Genomic DNA, 24,755 nt, shown 5'->3' on the forward strand with positions numbered 1-24,755 from the left:
TGATTATTCCATCCTTGATGCATGTTCTCTTTATAGCTTCCATTCCTTACAACAATATTGGAACCAAACTTAAAGCCAAAGGGGTGAGAATTCATGGTAGCTAAAGGAAATAAAAACTAATAAAAATTAATGAAAATAAACCCCTAAAACTAGAAACACTAACAAAGAAACGAAAAAAGCAAATATTTACAATAACCAATAATAAGGCACACGTTTGCAATTCCCCGACAACGGCGCCATTTTTGACGAGAGGACTTTTGCTAGTAAAAAATTTCATAAAAATAATCACGTAAGTATAGTTTCTAAACCAGCAAAGAATCCTTTCGTACAAAAGTTTGGTTGTCACAAGTAACAAAACCCCTAAAAAGTAATAACCGAAGTATTTAAACCTCGGGTTGTCTCTCAAGGAATTACAGGGAGCTATATTTATTATTGGTTATGAGTTTTGTGAGAAATTTGAAGTTTGGGCAATGGGCACAAAAATAACTATAAATTAAAGTAATAAAAATTAACAAGAGGTTTTATGTAATTAAATTAAAAAGCCTTGACCGGGGGTATGATTAATTGGAAGTTCTATCCTTATTGAAATTTTCTCAAGTGTAGTATCAAAAGGTTGTTATTTTCACTTAGTTAACCCTTACTAAATAAAGGAAAGTCAAGTGATTGAGCTAACTCTTATTTGCAAATCCTAGTCCTCTCCCTTGGGAAGGTCTAGCGTTAGTAAATACAAAATTAGCCAACAACTTTCAATTTAACTAATCACTTGAACATTCCAACTCAAGTGTCTCCTTTTAATCAACCCCCAAGTCAAGTTGGGAGTCTACTCTGTAATCATGCATACCATCTTTGTTGTTGGGAGTTTGGAATAGAAAAGAGACATGATAATGGAAATACAATTGAAAGCAATTAAATAAATAATAAAAGTGAGAAGAAACAAATTAAATTAGAAGAGAAATCAAATTAAAGGAACATTGAACCTGGAATTGGGAAGAAGCAATCCTAAAATTAAGAGAAATCCTAAATCCTAAATCCCAAGAGAGAGGAGATAGCCTCTCTCTCTAAAAACTACATCTAAAACCTAAAATCTGAATTATGAGCGGCCCTCCTCATTCCTCCACTTTGCAGCCTTTAATTTGTGTTTTCTGGGCCGAGAACTGGGCCAAAAACAGCCCAGAAATCGCTGGGAGGCGAATTCTCATGCGCTGATTTTTCGCAGATCCACGCGTGCGCGTGGATTCACGCGTGCGCATCACTTATCTTCAAAGTAACTATGGCAAATTATATATCATTTTGAAGCCCTGGATGTTATATTTCCAACACAACTGAAACCGTCTCATTTGGAACTCTGTAGCTCAAGTTATGACCATTTGAGTGCAAAGAGGTTAGGCTAGACAGCTTAGCAGTTCCTTCAATTTCTTGTATTCCTTCCACTTTTGCATGCTTCCTTTCCATTCTCTAAGCCATTCCTGCCCTATAAACTCTGAAATCACTTAACACACATACCAAGGCATCGAATGGTAACAAGAGAATTAAAATACACAAATTAAAGACTCTAGGAAGCAAGTTTTTAACCATAAAATAACACTAGGAAGGAATTGTAAAATCTTGCAAATCATATGGATAAGTGGGCAACGACTTGATAAAAACCACTCAAATTAGCATAAGATAAACCATGAAATAGTGGTTTATCACTATTTGTAAGTGATAAACCACCTAGAAGCTATTGAGGAAGGTCTGCTTGGGAAAAATGGCGCGAGCGCGTCAGGGACGCGTACGCGTGATACAGCTGGTGCTTCCAGCACCGTTCTGGCACCACTCCATCCTAACTCTCTGTCCATACACCTTTTTACGTCGACTTTAAGGGTCACGCGTGCGCGTGGGTGACGCGCACGCGTGTCGGTGCTGATTTCGCAAATGACGCGCACGTGTCAGGGACGCGCTCGCGTGGGCGTGTTTGTGCCTAAGGCACACCTCCAGCCACGCTCCCGCGTAACTCTCTGTTCAATCCCCTTTTTCACACCTGCACATATGATGCAAACGCGTCAGCGACGCTCGCGCGTTGTGTGCCTCCCTTTTTTTTGCAGAATGTAGAATGCATACTATATGTAATACGAATGAGAAGAGTTACTAAAATAAAACTAAGAAAAGAAAGAACGATCATACCATGGTGGGTTGTCTCTCACCTAGCACTTTACTTTTACGTCCTTAAGTTGGATGGTCTTTAGGCTCATTCTGCTTCTGTCGGTGGGTCTTCCAGGAGGAAGACCTCTAGCTCTTTGTGATCATTCATCTTCTCATCATGATAAAGCTTTAGGCGGTGTCCATTGACCTTAATGAATTTGGAGCTAGAAGGATGATGCAAGTGAAAAATTCTGTATGGCTTTGCCTTTTCTACTCTGTAGGGACCTTCCCATCCTGATCTCAGTTTGCCTAGCATAAGCCTCAGTCTAGAGTTATGAAGAAGAACTAACTTCCCTGGTCTGAATTCTCTCCTTTTTATGTGCTTGTCATGGACAGCCTTCATCTTTTCCTTGTATCGCCTGGAGTTGTCATATGCTTCTAGGTGAAGGTTCTCTAATTCTGCTAGTTGCAGCTTCCTTTCGGCACCAGCTTCCTCAAAATTCATGTTGCATTCCTTTACAGCCCAGAAGGCCTTGTGTTCCACTTCTACTAGAAGGTGGCAAGCTTTTCCGTACACTAAGCGGAAGGGGCTCATCCCAATGGGTGTCTTATACGTTGTTCGATATGCCCAGAGCGCATCTTGTAACTTGGCACTCCAGTCCTTCCTATGAGGCTTTACTATCTTCTCCAGAATGCGTTTAATCTCTCTATTAGACACTCTTGCTTGCCCATTGGTCTGGGGATGATAAGCTGTTGCTACTTTATGAACAATCCCGTGCTTCTTTAGTAATCATGTTAGTATCCTATTACAAAAGTGAGCGCCTTGATCGCTCACAATTGTTCGTGGTGATCCAAAGCTACATATAATATGGTGTCTAACAAAGGAAACAACAATGTTAGCATCATCAGTACGGGTAGGAATTGCTTCCACCCATTTAGAGACATAATCTACAACTAACAGTATATAAAGATAACCACTAGAGTTTGGAAATAGACCCATGAAGTCAATGCCCCAAACATAAAAAATTTCACAGAAAAGCATAATCTGTTGAGGCATTTCATCCATCTTGGATATATTACCAAACCTTTGGCATGCGTGTCGCCTATCTTCGGGGCAGCTATGGCAAATTATATATCGTTGCGAAGCCCCAAACGTATCAAAAATCGCTGGGGCAATTTCTGGGCTGTTTTTGACCCAGTTTTCGACACAGAAAATACAGATTAGAGGCTATAAAGTGGGGGAATGCTTCCATTCACATCAAACAACATTCATTATTCACAATTTTAATTTTAGATGTAGTTTTTTTTAGAGAGAGAGGCTCTCTCCTCTCTCTTAGTTTTTAGGAGTTAGGATTTCTCTTAGGTTAGGTTTACTTCTTCTTCATTCCAGGTTCAATGTTCCTTTACTTTGGTTTCTCTTCTATTTTTATTTATTCTATTACTTTGATTTATGAATTCTCATATTAGATTTGATTTTATATTTAATATAATTTGAGGTATTTCAGATTTATGATTGCTTTTTTTTATTTATGATATAAATAATTTGGATTTTTCTCCCTTTGGCTTGGTTGAGTAAGTGGTGACACTTGAGTTATCAAACTCAGTGCTGATTGAAAATTGAAATTTGCTTATTGATTTAGATTCCTCTAACGCTAGTCTTTCCATAGGAGTTGACTAGGATTTGGGGAATCAAACTGATTAGTCCACCTGACTTTCCTTTATTTAGTAAGGGTTAACTAAGTGGGATCAATAAACAATTCTCATCACAACTGATAAGGATAACTAGGATGAGATTTCCAGTTCTCACACCTTGCCAAGAGTTTTTCTAGTTATTAATTTATTTTCTTGCCATCTAAATTCCTTGTTCAAACCTTTCAAAAAATCCAAAAGATACTTTTTCATAACCTATAATAAATCATACCTCCCTGTAATTCCTTAAGAGACGACCCGAGGTTTAAATACTTCAGTTTACTTTTTAGGGATTTTGTTACTTGTGAAAACCAAACTTTTGTACGAAAGGATTCTTTGCTGGTTTAGAAACTATACTTACAACATGATTATTCTTATGAAATTTTTTACTAGCAAAAGTCCTCTCGTCGATAGGTTTTTATTAGCTATAAAAGAAATAGTGAAATTTATTTTAAAATTTTATAACCTTTCTAAAAGGCTTTTTGTATTTTTTATGCATATATAACTTTCCTTTTTAATTGTAGTCACTAGCAAATTTAAGTATTTAATAAATTTCATTAGACATAAATTAAAAAATATGTGAAGCCTACTGATTGAAGTTGTAGAACTCCAGTTGCATGGGTCCCATACTAATGCTGTTGCTCTGTCATTTTCATGAATTGGTATGCTATTTTTTCTATCTATGTCTTTTGATTGGCACGTGATTTTTACATGTGTTCAAAGAATCTTCCTTCTACATAATAGCAGAACCCTTTTCTGAAATCAATGTTGGACTAATGGACTGCGGTATTAATGGACTAAATCCCTAAAGTGGATCTTTAGATTCACAATTTTTACTATTTTAATCTTTCAAATTCAAAATTATCTATACTAGTTTTTGAGATTTAATTGTCGGCACCATATTGGTCCCTGGACCTTTTCTAGTATTAAATCAGTGAACTAAGTGCTGAATTGACTCAGACTTACCACGCTGGACATATGGCTAAACAGCGTCATTTAGTTTTGGAACTTAAACAAGGTAAAAACAAGAAGAGGAATAAGAGTTTTTATGATGTGCAAATCATTATATCTCCCTTCATTCTTTAAAACAACTTCGTTTTTGCCTTATTTAAGAGCTAAAATCAAAAGACACTATTTAGCCATGTGTCTAACGTTGTAAGTCAGAGCTAGCTCAGCATTCTATTCATTTACTCAACGCTGGAAAGGATCCAGGGACTAATATGGTGCCTGGAGCTGGATTTCGGGGACCAGAATAGTAAATTTTGAATATGAGAGATTAAAACAGTGAAAATCGTGAATCTTAGGAACCACTGTGGGAATCTAGCCGGTATTAATTTTGTAAAAAATATACAAATTTATTAGAAAATATATGTCTGTTTTTTATTTAATGTAATATTATTCCATCTTAATAATTATAAGGGTTAAGAACAATTTTGGTCCCTAACATAGAGGCCAAAAATTTATTTCGTCCCTGGCTTTTTTTGCTACAAAATGGTCCCGAAGTTTTTAATTTGCTTTAAAATCGTCCTTTTTACTAAATTTTTAATTTTTATTACTAAATTATCCCTAATAAAAAATTAAAAAAAAGAAAACGCGTAAAGGAAAAAGGGGGAAGGGAAAACGCAAAGAGAGAAGGGTTTCGGGAAGAAAAGGGGGAAGGGTCCTCGCGCCGCCACCGCTGCTCCTTGTCGTTCGGTCCTCATCGTCTCCGCTGGATCTCACCGCCAGATCTTACGATCGCCGCTGCTCCTCTTCCTGGCTCGACGTCGACGCCAGCAAATCTGCGAGGGTGGACGTCACACGCTGCTCGCCTTTTTTGAGTTATGGGTTCTTATTGTTCTTTTGTTGTTGTTGTTATTCTGCTTTTAGTTTCTTTTGTTGTTGTTGTTCTTTTGAGTTCAGATGATGATTTTCTGAGTTCTGAGTTCGTTGGTGTTGCTTCTGTTCTACTTCTGCTTCTGTTCTACTTCAGCTTCTGGTTCAGCTTCTGCTTTTGGTTGATTTAGGGAAGAAGGAAGAAGGGTATTTTCGTTCGAAAGACGATTTTAAAACAAACTGAAACCTTCAGGACAATTTTGTTGCGAAAAAAGGCCGAGGGCAAGATAAATTTTTGATCTCTACATTAAGGACCAAAATTATACTTAACCCTAATTATAATATTCCTTTCTCTTATTATCTGGTCTTATACAGAAGTATCATTAAGGAAATGTATGAGGCACTGAACCCTAATGTCAGTTTATGAAAATTAAAAAGAGCTAATAGGACCAAACATAAGGAATTGTCAAATGGATGGAACATCTAAGAACAACAGAAAGATAAGGAATGAAGTCATTGAGTATGAATCTCCACTTGATCTTCAACCCTATGACATATGGGTCAAGATTGCCATGAAGGTAGCATCCAATTCAGTTCAGGAACTGTTCCAAATAAAGGCGACTCGAAAGGTGTTTCTGGATGCAGCGAGTTTCGATGCTGTCTACAAGCATGCCACGATGTGGTATTTACCGCAAGGGGATTTTTCATATTTCTTTGACCAGTACGCAACCAAGTTCATTGAGCGTTGCTTGGAAACTGAAAATCCAAAAGCTTTATTTTGGAATGGGTTGATGGAGTATTTGTGATTTGGCCATCCTATTCTCGGAATGGAGGACCACATTGAAGCCAATTATGTTTGTGCCATGCTGCTACTAAGTTTTAACAAAGACGAAGAGCATAGAAGAACGGAAGTTGAATTTTTTAAAGTTGTACGTGTTTCTAGAGCAGTCGATAGGTGCAGAGTGGTCTTCAGGGATATGTTCCAAGAGTGGTGAGTGGAGGAGAGACCTTCAGATCTTTGACATCTCGTGGCTTGTCAGTACACCAGGTGCCCTATTGGCGGCGTTATGAGTATTGTCGAAGATAGTTCTAATGTCTTGTGTTTGCATTGCCTTGCTGATTACGAGGTGATGGTCTTGGAAATGTTAATTTAAAAGTTTCTCAATAGATGATGAATTAGCAGTTTGGTACATTGCTATTTTGCAATTTCTTTTATTCAAATGTGTTTTCTGCTTCTATTCTCTGACAATATATTATTCATTAGTTACCATGAATTAGTTCATTTACTGTTAATTATAACAAGGGAAACTCTCAGGGACCAGCAAATATATCAATATCTAACCATCATTCAGCCAGCATGCGTTTTTACACTAGGGCTCTCTTACGTGCTATCACAAACGGCTTTCTCTCACGCGTTATCCCAAACGGCTTTCTCTCACGCTCCTCTCCAAGGAACTAGCCGCAGAGCACCGCTAGCCGGATACGCTCTTCTACGATCGCAGTTTTGTTGACAAAGCTTGAAGCTTCACCTTTTACTCTTTGATAATATTTTCTTCTCCGTTGATCATGGAATCGGTGTTAGAAGAACGAATATTGAAGTAAGCAATTTCTCCCTCTTCTAATTTCATGATTTTTGTAATGATTTTCATAGTGCATCAATGAACACAATGATGATTATGATTATGAATTTCTGAGCTTGCAAAGCATGCTGTTTTTTTTTCATAATAGAGTTTAAATTGAATGTACAGAATTCAAATTATACCTTATTCGCTTTTGATTTTCATAATGCAACAATTCACAATTAACGCAAACCAACTGTTTGATGAAATGACTAAGACAGAAAATATAAAAAATGTTAGTGTTTCTTGTTTGTTGTTTCTGAGTAATGAATAATGGTTTTTAGAAGAATGCCCTGCTACCATAAAACACTCTTGATCCATCTTTTTTCTTCTTACTATTATTACTAACATCATCAATTTCTGATATGATGTTGTTATTATTGCTGCTTTCATGATTCTGAATCACATCACCACAATCTTTATCTTTTCTTTTAGATTTGTCAATTTCTATAGGTAGCTTCATTCTTGTTAATAAGACAAGATGCATCCTCAATGAAATTGATCTAACCTTAGCTGCTAAGAACCTGAAGTAGAAGTAGAAGCATCAAATTTGTAATTGTTCTATAACAGTAAACATGTTCTATGATTTTTTTGGGGTTGGAGGTACATAATTTCCAAGGGTTAGGAAAGTGAGGCTAAGCTAGTTAATAGGTAGTGTTGTGTTTTATGTAGTTGTTTTGTTTTGGTTGGGTTTGTGATGCATTCAAATGCAGTCTGTTGTTGTAGGGTCCTGTTTTGCATTCTTTTTTTGTACATTTTGCAACCAGTTTAATGAGATTCTGTACACATGACTTACCATAGTTTGCACCTACTTTAATGAGATTTTGATTTACTATCTGATGTATGCTAACTTTTTTACAGGATGTGCCCAAGGTTGGCATGTATTTTGGAACCATTGAAGATGCAAATCAATTTTATCAGAATTATGCCAAGCGCGTTGGTTTTGTTACTAAGATAAGGTTTACCCGAAGAGTTGGTAAAGATAAGGTTCCTAAGAATCAAATGATCACTTGCAATAGGGAGGGAAAACGCAAGTCTAGAGTTTCACCAATAGAAAAGACCAACCCTAGAACCAACTACAATTGCCCTGCAAGGATTTCTATTAGGTTGAATAAGGAGGGTCTTTGGATTATATCGAAGGTGTGCTTGGATCATTCACATCCTTGTGATCCAGAGATGGCAAAACTGTTGACACGTAATAGAGAGATGACTATGCACATGTGTCGAGTCATTGAGAGGAATGATGAAGCAGGTGTGAGACCAAGCAAAACATATCAAGTATTGGTGGGTGAAGCAGGAGGTTTTTCTAAGATAAACTTAATGGAAAAAGATGTTAGGAACTATCTCAGCAGAAAGGTACGCAATGTTACGGAAGAAATGGATGCTAGGGAGATGTTGAAGTATTTTACACGGATGAAGGAAATGAACTCTGATTTTTATTTTGATATTGAACTTGATAACAAGCGTCTTAAAACTATATTTTAGGCTGATGCTCGAAGTAGAGCAGCATATGAGTACTTCGGTGATATAGTTTCGTTTGATACTACTTATAAAACCAATCGTTACGATATGCCATTTGGTTCCTTTGTGGGGGTTAATCACCATGGTAACTCAGTGCTTCTTGGGTGTGGTTTGTTGACTAAGGAAAATTCAGGCTCGTTTACTTGGTTATTTAATGCTTGGCTTACATGTATGCATGGAAAGGCTCCTAAAGGCATTATAACAGACCAATGCCTCGGAATACGAGCTGGAATTGAGAATGTGATGCCAGAGACACGTCATAGGTTATGCATTTGGTACATTACGTAAAAGATTCCAGAAAAATTCAAAAGACACAAGAGATATGAAGAGTTACAAAGTGATTTAAATAATATTGTTTGGGAGTCTATTTCAGAAGATGATTTTCAAAATCAATGGGAAGATTTTCTGATTGAATATGGTTTAGAAGATAACAAGTGGCTATCAGGTACTTCTCTAAACATGAATTTTTATATTTTGCACATAGGAATTAGCATATTAGTATTTAAAAAAATATCAAGTGGCCATCATATTCTATTTGCTAGAATTCTAACATGTGTTTGAATATGCCTCTAGTACAATTTTCTTATTCTAATTTTTTTTAAGCTTCAATGCATTATTAACATGTTTGTGACAACATTTGCATCCACTTTTGTTAAGTTTGCTTACAAATTTTTTTTATGTATATTTGTTTACTATGATACATAGATATCTATGAAGAAAGACATTGATGGGTTCCAATTTTTCTTGACAACTTTTTTTGGGCTGGTATGAGATCCACACAACGAAGTGAGAGCATGCATTCATATTTTGACAAATTTATAAATAACAAGAGCTTGTTGATTCAATTTGTCAAACAATATGACAATTGCCTTGGATGGAAAGAGCAACAAGAAAGGGAGGCTGATGTTGAAGACTATAAATCAATAATACCTTGTGCCACTAATTCCTTAATAGAGAAGCAATTTCAAGGTGCCTATACTAATGCAAAGTTTAAGGAAGTACAAAAGTAATTTAGAAAGAAAGCAAATTGTATTTTGCACCTTATGAAAGCAGTTTCTACATCTAAAGTCTATTCTATTTTGGAGGATGTATCTACTTCTAAAGAGAGGGTTTATGAAGTTAACTACAATGCGGAAACGAAGGATATTACATGCATGTGTCAAATGTTTGAATCAAGAGGCATATTATGCCGTCATAGCTTGGTTGTCCTAGGGCATGAACGCGTGAGAGAAATTTCAAGAAGATACATTTTGGACCGTTGGAGCAAACTTGTGAAGCGAAGACATAGTGATATTAAGAGCAGCCATGATCCAAGTTTGTTGAATCCAAAAACAGAGAGGTTTGATGATTTATGCTCCCATTCGAACAGTGTTGCTCAATTTGCATCCCAAACAAAGGAAACAAGTGATATCTTACATCGTTATCTTGATATGGCTATGGCGGAGTGTCAAAAGCATGTTGCTAACTCATCATCTAATGCCAATGAGTTAGATAATTTGCTTACATTAGAAGATGGTGGTAAAGATGGTGGTAAAGATGCACTGTCCATTTTTGTAGGAGGTTGTATAATAAGCATTCAAGATATTAAAAGCCCTCCTTATGTGTTCACTAAGGGTCGTCCAACAAATAGGTTAGGATTTGAAAAAGACAAGATGATAAAAAAGAAGACCAAGGCAAAGAAGAGGAAAAATGAGATAACCGAAAAAGAGGTAAAACATTATTTTATTTTATTACCCATGCTGCTTTTTTTACAATAAATAGACTTTAGATGTAGAAACTACTTCCTTAAGGTATATATAAAGGATAATCAGTTGTACTTTATAGCCATGCTGTTATTACTTAGTACTTACACTTGAGTGATAGCTTTTTCTATTGTATATAAAGGATAATCAACACATTGGAGATATTCAAAGTCTCCCTTTCAACGAACAGGTTCATCCAATAGTTTGTGATTTTTGTGATTTATAAACATATGAATTTTATACATGTGATCTAATATATTTGTTTTTTCTTTTAAATTGTTTCAGCTTCAAGATGCTAACTACAATGTTAATGAGGGATTTAAATCTGATTCAATGGGAGCATCAATGGGAGGATTCATGTCCTTATTGAACTCAATCCATTCATACCAATTCTCAAATGTCGATTGATAGCAAAATCATGTCGAAGCAAAAAGAATTTTATTTGGCAATACATTAAAGAGTTCAATTAGCTGATGATTCATGAGACAATTATTATTTTGGACAAGAAATAATAAAAATGATTAGTTTCATGTGTACAAACTGCTTTCAAACTCCAATACAGCAGCTTGCTGCTCTTGTTATTCCATTTATTAGTAATAATAATTAATGCTTGCTTGCTAACTTACCCAATTGGACAAAATGCAGTTATCATCTTCCAAGATTCTTTCCTATATAAATTAAAACAAGTACCAGTTACAATAATAATAATAATAATAATAATAATAATAATAATATTATTATTATTATTATTATTATTATTATTATTATTATTATTATATATTGAGAACGAGATGATGGAGAAATTTGTAAGCAAAATAACTATGGATATATGCATATATGCTTCATTAAAATGGGTGTAAATTAAATTTGTTTATAGGTACAAAATTAGTTTGTAACTAGTATTTTACCTGTAATAGCATTAAACTACTTTTATAAAATGGTCGTAAGGGACAAAAGTCCCCGTTGGCTATGAAGATCAGAGTATTAAACAAAATTAAATAATAAATTTTTTTGTCATTATTTTCAAATAGAAGAGTTTAATTTTTTTTACTTAATTTTAATATTCATTATCTAAAATTTGAAATAATTTAACGTGTGTATTTTTAATAAATTTGTTATACTTGCTATTTAAAAACAATATTTTTTTCTACATGATAAATTAAACTATCATGTGTGCAAACTGTCTGATTCATGTGTGCAAAATCTCATTAAATTGGGTGCAAAACATCGATATTATGTGTGCAAAAATTCATTACATTGGGTGCAAAATGTGCTGAGTGAGGTGTGCAAAATCTCATTAAATTGAATGCAAAACATCGAATTCATGTGTGCAAAAAATCATTACATTTGGGGTGCAAAATGTGCTGAGTGAGGTGTGCAAAATCTCATTAAGGTGAGTGTAAATTATTTGAGTGAGGTGTGCAAAATCTCATTAAGACGGGTGCAAATTGTATTCATAAGGTGTGCAAAATCTCATTATAATAGGTGCAAATTAAACTTATTTATAGATATAAAATTAGTTTGTAATATAACCCCATTTATGCTTCCTGATATGAGAATGAGATCATGGGATATAACTACTCCAATTTATATATAAGATCACATAGGATTCATACATAGCTAAAAAAGGAATCATTCATTCATTGAAAACTGAAAAGTCTCTCTTGTGTTTGCTTACATTACATGCTACAGTGTAACTCTTTCTTTCCTAAAAGAAGCAACACACAATGAAAAATGTACAAAGTAACATGCACTTGGTTCTCGCAACTGATGCCAAAGCCAAGGCTCAAATGGACTCCTGAACTTCCCCAAACATTCATTGAGACAATTAATCAGCTTGGAGATTCAGAAAGTGAGTGCATACTATATAGTAAAAACTACAAAACAATACCTTTCTACAAAACAAGTATATCTAATGATCACTTGAACTTTGTTATATAGAAAACAAGTATATCCAATAACCCCTAAAAAGAGATGGTAACTGTAAGTCTTGAATTTCAGTTTCTGCGCTTCTTAGCAACAGTTTTCTTTCTAAACCCCTTCCCAGCCGAACCAAGGCATTCAATCATCAATTCATCAGTATTACATACTATGTAAGGACTTGATTGAGCTGGAGTTGGCTTTACCACTCTATATTTCTCTGATTTGTTTATAACATCCTTAAGAAGTGCATTTGAAAGTGATGTAAGCATTTGGATGACCAATTGCTTCCTTAGATTAACGCACTCAAACTGCAATAACAATGTTCACAAAGATTATATATTATAAAAAAACATGAACATCAAAAGCAAAAATAAAAACTATACAAAAAAACATTTACTTCGTCCCATTCTGGCATGTTGGACACATTAATCTCGATACTACTAGGATTCCACATTTCTACCCATTTTATTACAAACAATCCGCAATCATAGCTGAAAAAATAATTGTAGAATTTAGTTAGTCTTATCATGTACATTTATATTATTTATAATATAACATAATTAATATTATGCTTACTTATTTGATTGTCTAGGAAGATTCAAATAAATTGGGATCAGGTCATTCTTTGGTAGCTCATAGTTTGGCACAGCTATCGAGACCATTTGTTGAATCAATTTGCTCTGAAAAAAAGGTTCATTGTTAATAAATAAAACTATTAAACCACATAATATAATATCATGTGAGCAAAACTATTGAAATTATACCGCATATATGTCTAACTGCACCCTATCTCCTTTAGCCTCTTTATACAAGGAATCCAAGACAAAAAGTCTCTTTTCATAGATGTCATAAGCATATAGCCACCAGTGAAAGTCATAGCAACACGGCACCAATAACTGCATTATATTATATTTTCTTATTAGAAGTGAAAGTCTTGACCAACAAATCGATTTATAATTTAACAAAGTAATGATGAAATTGTCCAAAACCATAAGTACCAAAGGATACAGAAATACTTCTCATGATTAGGGTCAGCAGATTCAAATGAGGCAAAAGGAGGCATCACTAACTTTAATGTATAAATAAAGAGAAGCTCCAATGCCCATATATCAAGTATAGATTCAAAAATAGAGGATAGCATTAAGTAATATATTCATGTCTATAACTTTATATGTTCAATTATTGTTATTAGTCCAAAAACAGAGGATATCATTTCTGTTTCATTTCTGTTCCATTATAAATATTTAATAGCATTCAAATGAAAAAATTAACACAAGGTAACAGTGACAGGGTATGTGGATAGAAACAGGGTTCTGAAAAAAATGCAGAGCACAGGAAATAGACACCCCCAGAATTAAATAAAGGTAAACATTTTTGGTCTAGTACTATAATCTTAAGGGATTCAACTATGGTAGAGAAGTTTCAACTATGACAGGGAAGGAATGAAATTAATCCACAAATAGCATGACACCGACAAAATAAATACATAGCAAATATAGCTCTGGCACAAACAAAAAAATTAACATAATACATAGAGAACAAAAATTACTCACCCATCTATGTTTTGGAATTTCCTTTTGCTCAAAAAAGCTGTCACCATTCTTTCCAAAATCATCGGGAAGAAGTACATAACTTTTTTTCTTTCTTTTGATCAAGTGTCCCCAATGTGAGAACATCTCTCCCTATATATAAAGAAATAGTTAGATTATAAAGTTTAAACTCTCCAATTATAAAACTGAAAAAGTAGTTTGTAATTTTGTATACACACCAAAATAAAAGCATTTATGCAATAGACATCAAAGCTAGGTGGCCTTAATTTGTTGAAAAAAAGACCATATAATTCAAAACCTGCATTTTACAATGTAATGTTAGTTCCAAAACATAATACACATAAAAATATAAAAAAAAACAGAAACATGTCACAATCAAGAAATCTAACCATATTGTTTATCTGATGTCTTGGCAACATTGACATGATATCCTCCCTAACAAGCATTGCTCTAGGTATATCTTTTAAGATGCATAAAGTCTCATCCTTGTTCAACCTATCGTCTGTTGCCCAAAAGTATATCTTATCCTTATCTAATTCTGTTAACTTATTATCCTCTATCACCTTTTCTTCTTCCCCTATTTTATTTTTCTCATCTAGCACCTTTTTTTCTTCCCCTATTTTGTTTTTCTCATGTATCATTAGGGAGAATGATGGAATTGATGGTACCACAGGTTCTTGTGTCTTCTTGATTGGAGAAGGTGTATATATATCACAGTCTTCTATTTCTAAGAAAGCTTGTACTGCACTTTGCACAATTTCTCTCCATTCAGGTTTTATTGCATCATCTAAAGCATAAAACAAAACATATACACAAAAATTATATTAATGTATGCACACAAAAATGAGATTTAAAATAGAGAGAAATTGGAATCTAAATAATAGGAATGTGAGTGCAAACTATGATTCATGTGTGCAAAATATCATTAAGGTGAGTGCAAAACATCAAATTCATGTGTGCAAAATCTCATTAAAGCAAATGCAAATTATCAGATTTATGTGTGCAAAATATCATTAAGGGGAGTGCAAACTTGCTGATTCATGTGTGCAAAAATTCATTAAGGTGGGTGCAAAACATCAAATTCATGTGTGCAAAAATGCATTACATAGGGTGCAAACTTGCTGATTCATGTGTGCAAAATCTCATTAAAGTGGGTGCAAAATATCAAATTTATGTGTGCAAAATCTCATTACATAGGGTGCAAACTTGCTGATTCATGTGTGCAAAAATTCATTAAGGTGGGTGCAAAACATCAAATTCATGTGTGCAAAAATTCATTACATAGGGTGCAAACTTGCTGATTCATGTGTGCAAAATCTCATTAAAGCGGGTGCAAAAATTCATTAAAGCGGGTGCAAAATATCAAATTCATGTGTGCAAAATATCATTAAAGTGGGTGCAAAACATCAAATTCATGTGTGCAAAAATTCATTACATAGGGTGCAAACTTGTTGATTCATGTGTGCAAAATTACATAACAAAAATCTCATATATATTCACATAATACATAATGCAAAACAACAAACACTAAGAACTATAATTTATACCCATATTGCTAGGCGATCTCATTGGCGATCTCATGTTGTTTTCATCTTTTTTGTCTTCCCTATTAAATCAATAAAAACAATAATTAAAGATTTGTAGAACAATAAATAAAAAAAATCATAACTATAAAAAAAAGCACATACACTATTTTTACCTTGTTTTGACCTCTTTTTCATCATCTTGCTTTGCATCACTATAAAGAAGAATACACTATATTTTACTTTACATTCTCTTTTATTACAAAAGATAAATCAAAACTAATTTTTATCTTTCTTTATCTTTTTGCTCATCTGATACATTATCATCTTCCTTTGACATTTTATTGTCATTATTTTGTTCATCAAATCTATAAAAAAGAAATTTAATTAGTGATAAAGAGTGTTTGTAATACTCATAGGCTTCCCAAAATTTTATTTTTTTTACCTTTCTTTCTTTTCCTTCGTTGTGTTATCTTTATTAAGCTCCTTCGCCCCCCTTTTCTTAGTTGGTGCTCTTGTTGTGTTCTTTGCAAATTTAGCATCAACACCACCTTGCTTAACTAAAAGGGTAACAATACCCTACAATAATAATCACACAGATTATATTATACACTCATCATATTATGCAAAACAGAAAAAAATCCAGAAAAGGTTCAGTTCACTAGAAATTAATATTTAGCTTATAATGCTTTCCATTTGCCGACGGAAAAGAGTTGTAGCATAACTAGCATTCCATGAATTAAAAATTAAAAATAAAAAACAGTGATTACATATTAAATCCAGTTTAGTTTCAATTTTGTTATTTACCATTGTAATTGTATTCTCTGCAGTTTGCACCAAACTTGCCACTATTTTTCTTTTATCACACTGCATTCAATCTTTAGAGCAAATAACTACACACTAATTCACTAATAAGCACACCACAAAACAGCACAATTATACTCACTAATCCACATCTGCACTCAACAACCTTAGAATGTCATTTTACTAACTTCTAAAACAAGGCATGCAAATATAAGACTTAGAATAAAATTGAGGCAATATCATAACTATAACTATGCCATTTGAGCATTCTATATAGATATCAGGATTTCAACAATTAGGAATTCAACACAGTTGTATGTATCTCAAACAACACACACATCACACATCACACAAGAACACATAAAGGATCAAACCTAATTAATATATTTCCTCTTAGATAAACAAAACGTAGCTGATAACTAGAAGTGAAAAGAATTCAACTTAGAAATGTGCATTAAGGGGTTCATTAATAGAAAGAATTTTGGGATATTATAAGCAATCATCAATTTTTTTAAAAAAAGAAGCGAATTAACATGATAAAATAAATAAAACAAACCGTTGGCCTTTGCTTTGATGACTCCTGTGTCAACTTCTTTGCAAGTTTTTCTTTATCCCAATAAGCAATCCATGGTGGTGGAGGCCCCATATAATTTTCCTTATCTCCAAATGTGTCTTTGTGGTAATAGATAATCTACAAGCAAAATAATAAATGTAATGATTATCATCAAAAAAGAAATGAAAAAAGGAAAAAAAGGATAAGTACATTAGACAGATTACCATCAAAACATAAAGACAACCATCAATACTTAATGTATTTTTTTCCTTGAATTTTTGAACCCCTTTCATAAGCTCATCATGCACAAATCTTGCCCAATTGTATCTTGTGATATTCTCTACATCAACAATGGCACGTAAGTGCTTTGGGGATGTGACAGCGCTACTTGTTGGTGCCAAAAATGAGCTAATAATGAACATTGTAAATGCTCTCCTAAAATAATCTCTCCCTTTGGATGTTAAAACATTACATTCTCTTGAATGTAATACTTCTTGTAACCATGGGTTTGTCACAGACTTGAATGGGGCAACTAATCTTTTTTGCTCTGAAGTCCAATCTTCTTTTTTGGAAAACTTTTACCAATTGAAGGTAATCCTAGAGCTAACCCAATTTTGTCTGTTGTCACATCGATATCCCCCACCACTAATTCCAGTTTGCTTGTTATTGTGTTATATGCTTTAGCAAGTGCGAGGAATAACCGCCTATCAATTTTCCAATCTTGAATAGCCTTCATGGATGAGAATCCCATTTTATCAACTTCAATTTTTTGCTCTTTTGTAAGAGAATTTATCGTTGTGAAAACCGAAACAGGAGAACAACGACATTCTATTACTTTCTGCAAACATAAAGTAAAAAAATCTTATTAAACTGGGTGCAAAATATGCTAAGTGATATATGAAAAATTTTATTAAACTGAGTGCAAACTGTGCAAGTGAGGTGTGCAAAACTTGATTAAAGTGAGTGCAAATTATAAAATTGATGTGTGCACCGCTAGGGGGTCAGTAGTTTTTAGTACAAGTTAATAATCCCAGCATGCAGCATATGCAATATTTTCCCCTATGGTGTACAAATTAAATAACCCACATCATATACCAGCCAAAAATATAACAACGACCCACTAAACAGTTACCAAAGACATGTAAGTAACAGTATGATTTAACATTATCCCATCATTTTAGTAGTAGAGAGAAGCCTAGGGATATATCTACTAGACACAACATACATAAATGGAAGCAGCCACATTTGGACATGGTCCTGTCGTGCTCATGCCATGTGTTGATGTTCAAAGTTAAGGTGAGAGGATCCAAATTGATAGGAATTATATCTAGGCATGTATACTTTAGGCAAAATTGATGTGTGCAAAATCAAATTAAAGTGGGTGCAAACTATTCGAAAAATGTGTGCAAAAACCAATTATATTAAGTGTAAACTATGCTGAATAATGTGTGCAAATTCTCATTAAAGTGTGTACAAAATTTCATTCAGATGGGTGCAAAGTGTCCTGAGTAAAGTGTGCAAAATCCCCTTTTTAATTGGTTCATATCCGAGATTCTAGTTCTTCAAGAGTTTTCGGCATTTTCCTTCTAGTTCCTGCTTCAGATTTCTTTGTAGTTGTACTTCTTCGCGGCATCTTAATATCTGGATCTTTTTCCATTTTCAAATAATCACTGCATGTTATTAAGAAACATACTATTAACAAAGCTAGTAACCAATTATGCAGTAGCCATTATCAAAGCTCTACCACAACAAAGCTGTACTAACAAATGAGATAATAACTTAATGAATTTTTTTAAAGATTTATAAATTAAATGTCATATGTTTAACCTTTGACACTCCAGAACATTCTGGAAGCTTAAGTGTTCAGGCTAAAGAAAAAGTGTCTTTACAAGCTCAACATATACCTATTTAGTCTATGATGTCTTGAAACTTGCATATACTGAACAATAGATTGTCTATCAAACTTGCCTTTAGTTCATTGGCCATCAATTCATTGTCAGTATTTCGAACTCCAAACTTGATAGCAATTTTTGCAATAAGACTCTTCTCCCACAACTTTAGGATAGCAGTAGCTAAGCCTTGAAGTCTTCTGTTCCTTCCTTCATAGTTCATATTAAACACAAAATAATTTAATTGACTTTATGCATAAAGGGATAACCATGAAAGTATTTTTGAATATAGCTTTATTTTCTTTCTGAGAGCTAATATTGGTTGACAGCCAAGTTATTATGATTTTCATATACATGTATTGATTCAATTCATCAATCTTCAAGCAATTAATTCTTGTTACAGAGATTGCTTTTCTATGTATGATTAGTTAATATAATAGCATCAACAACAATGTATTTAGGTGGTCTATTAAAATTGACATCAATGAGGTGGCTTGATTAAGAACCTAAGTCATATGATATAACATAACTCCTCACACTGTTGAATAATTTTCATGCGCAGCAAAATAAATCATTGACCAGAAACCACCAACATCCAGGAGCATACCAAGGACAAAATGGACTGGCAAAAGTAATAATAAAGGTAGAAGAAGAGAAGAGTTATTATAGAGTTGCTGCGGTAATTTCTCAAACAGGTGGTGGGCAATCTATTCATGAAAATGGTGTTGCTGCGTCTTATCATATTAAACTTCAGCTTCAATTTCCAAAGCTCTACCACAACAAACCTCTAGTAACAACTGAGATAATAACTTAATGATGAATCAAAATCAAAATCAAAATCAAAATCAAAATCAAAAGAAATTTTATTATAGAGTATTTAAAGATTTTTCATGAAAGACAGGAAACATTGAGTAATATTTTTGGGTGTTATTATGAATTTCTAGTTGCATGTTTTGAATGGATACAGAATGATGGACAGCAAGAAGGTAAGAGTTGAAGAAAGCAATAAATGAACAAAAATCAAAACTCATTTACCTTCACATTAATCTTGAAGAAGCATCACGCATTAGTAGAAACGAAGAAGAATGGATAGAGAGCTGAGAGATGCTGTTGCATGTTGCAGAGAGTAACGCTGCTGCTATTGGAGACGCTACTTGAGATGAACAGCGAGCTCAAGAATGCTGATTCGTGTTGAGCATGCTCCAGCGTTGAGAGCAACAAAAATGGCGTGCAAGAGTGTAGAGGAGAGACTAAAATTTTTGGGGAGAAGAAGAGAGTGTAGTAAAGGAGCGTGAATACACGCTCTCTTTATGAGTTTGGGCTTTATTTTGTTTGAGGTATAAAATTAGTATTGCTGGTTGTTTGCTGGCCCAAAAGTTAGAAAACTACTGGCCCCTAGCGGCCCTCTTATAACAATGCAATTTTTCTTATGAATGATTATCGTTCATGAACATTTGGATTATATGTTTACTGTGTATTTACTTTTGTGTTCGGATAAATTTAAGTTTGATCTAGTATAATAGATTTATTCCATAATGGTTTAACTTTTGTTATTCATAAAATATGCCTGTATCTTTTTAATTTATTAAAAAAGTAGTGGATCAGATGAAAATATTCTATGATAGTATTTTTTTATTATGTTATTTCTATTTTTGGTCTAATAGAAAGTACACGAATGATATTTTGTTAGGAGTTATTAATAAATATATGTATTTGTGTTATTTTATAGGGATATGTAATATGTTTCATGCATAGCATGGCATAGACATAATTACGATTTTATGTGTCATATGTGCTTGTAGTGTTAGATGTGACATTAATTTTTTTATTATCGATGTGATTGATGGGTGAATAGACTGTTGAGTTACCTTGTTGAATTTGTTTTTCTAATATTGTGTATTATTTTAATATGACACAAAAGGAGTAGAATTGGTCAGATAATGACATTTCAACATAAAATGCTTTTCAAATGCTTTTAACATACGGCTAGTCTAATACCTGATGTATAAAATGCTTTTCAAATTAAAGTTATGGATTACTCATAATACTTGTCTTATGTATGTTAAAATATATAACATATTTTATTTAAGAGATAATAATTTAACATAACTTGTGTTTATGTAAATGTTCAGCTAAAGAAAAAGAGCAAAAATTGCATGTATAACTTTAGTCAAAATCTACTGGCTAAGTTACCTTTTTCATTTGATCTAAGTTCAGTTTATTTAAATTTTTTGTATTGATATTAAATTATTCCAAAATTATGACAAAAGTAAAAAATCAGCCATTTCAAAATATTCAAGGGACAAAACTATTTTTATGGAGTTAATTTGAGAGTAGCATAACGTAGTTGTTAATATTAAACTTAATGAAATCTAATCATACATTTAATCTAACTATTAAACAATATAACAATCCTGTAATTGAATTTGAAAATATAAAAATATCACATCAACATAATACTTGTATGATGATATAAAATTTAAAAATATACATCCGAAATATACAAGTTAATTTACTTGAATAAACCTATAACTCAAAGGTGAACCTAACTTAAAACAGGTTGACAAAGAGTATCAACTCATAGTCCCCGTAACAATGGATGCAAGAGACATGATTAACACCTCCATCACCATCGTTGTAGTCCCACCCTCTTCCATGGCGCTAATGGTTATAAAGACCACCCATATGGCCACAGGTTGGGCATGTTGTCAAAGCACATAAGGATCTCCATTGAGTACAGGTACACTACATTGAGATGTCCATGAAGTCTAGATAAGTTGTCTCAATTGGTGCACGAAATTGTGATCATCAACAATAACACCAAAGACTTGGAACTCTCAAACGTGAATCACACTTTGTCACAACTTCGCACAACTAACCAGCAAGTGCACTAGGTCGTCCAAGTAATACCTTACGTGAGTAACGGTCGATCCCACGGAGATTGTCGGTATTAAGCAAGCTATGGTCATCTTGTAAATCTCAATTAAGCAGATTCAAATGATTATAATAGTTTTCGAATATAAATATAAATAAAGCATAAAATAAAGATAGAGATACTTATGCTTTTCATTGGTGGGAATTTCAGATAAGCGCATGAAGATATACTGTGTTCCTTCTGAATCTCTGCTTTTCTACTGCTTTCATCCAATCATTCTTACTCATTTCCATGGCAAGCTGTATGTTCGGGTTTCACCGGCATCAATGGCTACCTCCCGTCCTCTCAGTGAAAATGGTCCAAATGCTCTGTCACAGCACGGCTAATCATCTGTCGGTTCTCGATCATGTCAGAATAGGACCTAGTGATCCTTTTGCATCTGTCACTATGCCCAATACTCGCGAGTTTGACGCTCGTCAAAGTCATTCAATCCCTGAATCCTACTCGAAATACCACAGATAAGGTTTAGACTTTTCGGATTCTCAAGAATGCTGCCAATGGATTCTAACTTATACCACGAAGACTCTGATTAAGGAATCCAAGAGATACTCATTCAATTGAAAGTAGAACGGAGGTGGTTGTAAGGCACGCGTTCATAGGTTGAGAATGGTGACGAGTGTCACGGATCATCACATTCATCAGGTTGAAGTGCGAATGAATATCTTAGAATAAGAATAAGCATGAATTGAATAGAAGAACAATAGTACTTTGCATTAATACTCGAGGAACAGCAGAGCTCCACACCTTAATCTATGGTGTGTAGAAACTCCACCGTTGAAAATACATAAGTGATAAAGGTCCAGGCATGGCCGAATGGCCAGCCCTTACGGAGGTCTAAAATCGCATACACTGATTAAAGATCAATCCAAAGACCTGAGTACAATAGTAAAAAGTTCTATTTATACTAAACTAGTTACTAGGGTTTACAAAATTAAGTCTAAGTGCAGAAATCCACTTTCGGGGCCCACTTTGGTGTGTGCTTGGACTGAGCTTGAGCTTTACACGTGCAGAGGCTTCTCTTGGGATTAAACACCAAGTTGTAACGTGTTTTTGGCGTTTCAGAGAAAACCTTACAGAGTATCTGATGAGCGGATAATTTATACGCTTTTTGGCATTGTTTTTAGTGTGTTTTTAGTATAATCTAGTTAGTTTTTAGTATATTTTTATTAGTTTTTAGCTAAAATTCACTTTTCTGGACTTTACTATGAGTTTGTGTGTTTTTCTGTGATTTCAGGTATTTTCTGGCTGAAATTGAGGGTCCTGAGCAAAAATCTGATTCCGAGACCAAAAAGGACTGCAGATGCTGTTGGATTCTGACCTCCTTGCACTCGAAGTAGATTTTCTGGAGCTACAGAAGCCCAATTGGCGCGCTCTCAACGGCGTTGGAAAGTAGACATCCTGGGCTTTCCAGAAATATATGATAGTCCATACTTTTCCCAAGATTTGATGGCCCAAACCGGCGTGGCAAATCAGCCTCAGAAATTCCAGCGTTTAACGCTGGAACTGGCATAAAATTTGGAGTTAAACGCCCAAACTGGCATGAAAGCTGGCGTTTAACTCCAGAAAAGGTCTCTACACAAAAATGCTTCATTGCTCAACCCAAGCACAAACCAAGTGGGCCCGGAAGTGGATTTTTAAGTCATTTACTCATCTCTGTATACCCTAGGCTACTAGTTTACTATTAATAAGGATCATTTGACATTGTATCAGTACCTCATGACACTTTACACGTTTCTCATTGTATTTTCTACAGCATGAGTCTCTAAACCCCATGGTTGGGGGTGAGGAGCTCTGCTGTGTCTTGATGGATTAATGCAATTACTACTGTTTCTCATTCAATCATGCTTGCTTCCATTCTAAGATAACACTTGTTCTTAACCCGGATGAATGTGATGATCCGTGACAATCATCATCATTCTCAACTATGAACGTGTGCCTGACAACCACCTCTGTTCTACCTTAGATTAAGTAGTTATCTCTTGGATTCTTTAATCGGAATCTTCGTGGTATGATGAGCGGATAATTTGTATGCTTTTTGGCATTGTTTTTAGTATGTTTTTAGTATGATTTAGTTAGATTTTAGTATATTTTTATTAGTTTTTAGCTAAAATTCACTTTTCTGGACTTTACTATGAGTTTGTGTGTTTTTCTGTGATTTCAGGTATTTTCTGGCTGAAATTCAGGGTCCTGAGCAAAAATCTGATTCCGAGACCAAAAAGGACTGCAGATGCTGTTGGATTCTGACCTCCCTGCACTCGAAGTGGATTTTCTGGAGCTAAAGAAGCCCAATTGGCGCGCTCTCAACGGCGTTGGAAAGTAGACATCCTGGGCTTTCCAGCAATATATGATAGTCCATACTTTGCCCAAGATTTGATGGCTCAAACCGGCGTGGCAAAACAGCCTCAGAAATTCCAGCGTTAAACGCCGGAACTGGCATAAAACTTGGAGTTAAATGCCCAAACTGGCATGAAAGCTGGCGTTTAACTCCAGAAAACGTCTCTACACGAAATTGCTTCATTGCTCAGCCCAAGCACACACCAAGTGGACCCAGAAGTGGATTTTTACGTCATTTACTCATTTCTGTACACCCTAGGCTACTAGTTTACTATTAATAGGATCTTTTGACATTGTATCAGTACCTTATGACCTCATGACACTTTACACGTTTTCTTTGTGTACTTTCCACAGCATGAGTCTCTAAACCCCATGGTTGGGGGTGAGGAGCTCTGCTGTGTCTTGATGGATTAATGCAATTACTACTGTTTCTCATTCAATCATGCTTGCTTCCATTCTAAGATAATACTTGTTCTTAACCCGGATGAATGTGATGATCCGTGACAATCATCATCATTCTCAACTATGAACGCGTGCTTGACAACCACCTCCGTTCTACCTTAGATTAAGTAGTTATCTCTTGGGTTCTTTAACCGGAATCTTCGTGGTATAAGCTAGAACTGATGGCAGCATTCAAGAGAATCCGGAAGGTCTAAACCTTGTCTGTGGTATTTTGAGTAGGATTCAATGACTGAATGACTGTGACGTGCTTCAAACTCCTGAAGGCGAGGCGTTAG

At 34.5% G+C, this 24,755-nt stretch overlaps 1 long non-coding RNA gene across 1 annotated transcript; it reads right to left on the minus strand.

The window, feature by feature from the left end:
- Positions 1–12,600: 12,600 nt before the first annotated feature.
- LOC112795070 (uncharacterized) lies at positions 12,601–13,111 on the minus strand. The gene is made up of 3 exons (XR_011880782.1): positions 13,007–13,111; positions 12,828–12,921; positions 12,601–12,738 (listed from the first exon to the last, which is right to left on the minus strand). It is a non-coding gene; the product is annotated as an uncharacterized lncRNA (long non-coding RNA).
- Between the last annotated feature and the right edge of the window lie 11,644 nt (positions 13,112–24,755).

Source organism: Arachis hypogaea, chromosome 4, assembly GCF_003086295.3.
Source record: "Arachis hypogaea cultivar Tifrunner chromosome 4, arahy.Tifrunner.gnm2.J5K5, whole genome shotgun sequence".
In the NCBI taxonomy this organism is placed as follows: domain Eukaryota; kingdom Viridiplantae; phylum Streptophyta; class Magnoliopsida; order Fabales; family Fabaceae; genus Arachis; species Arachis hypogaea.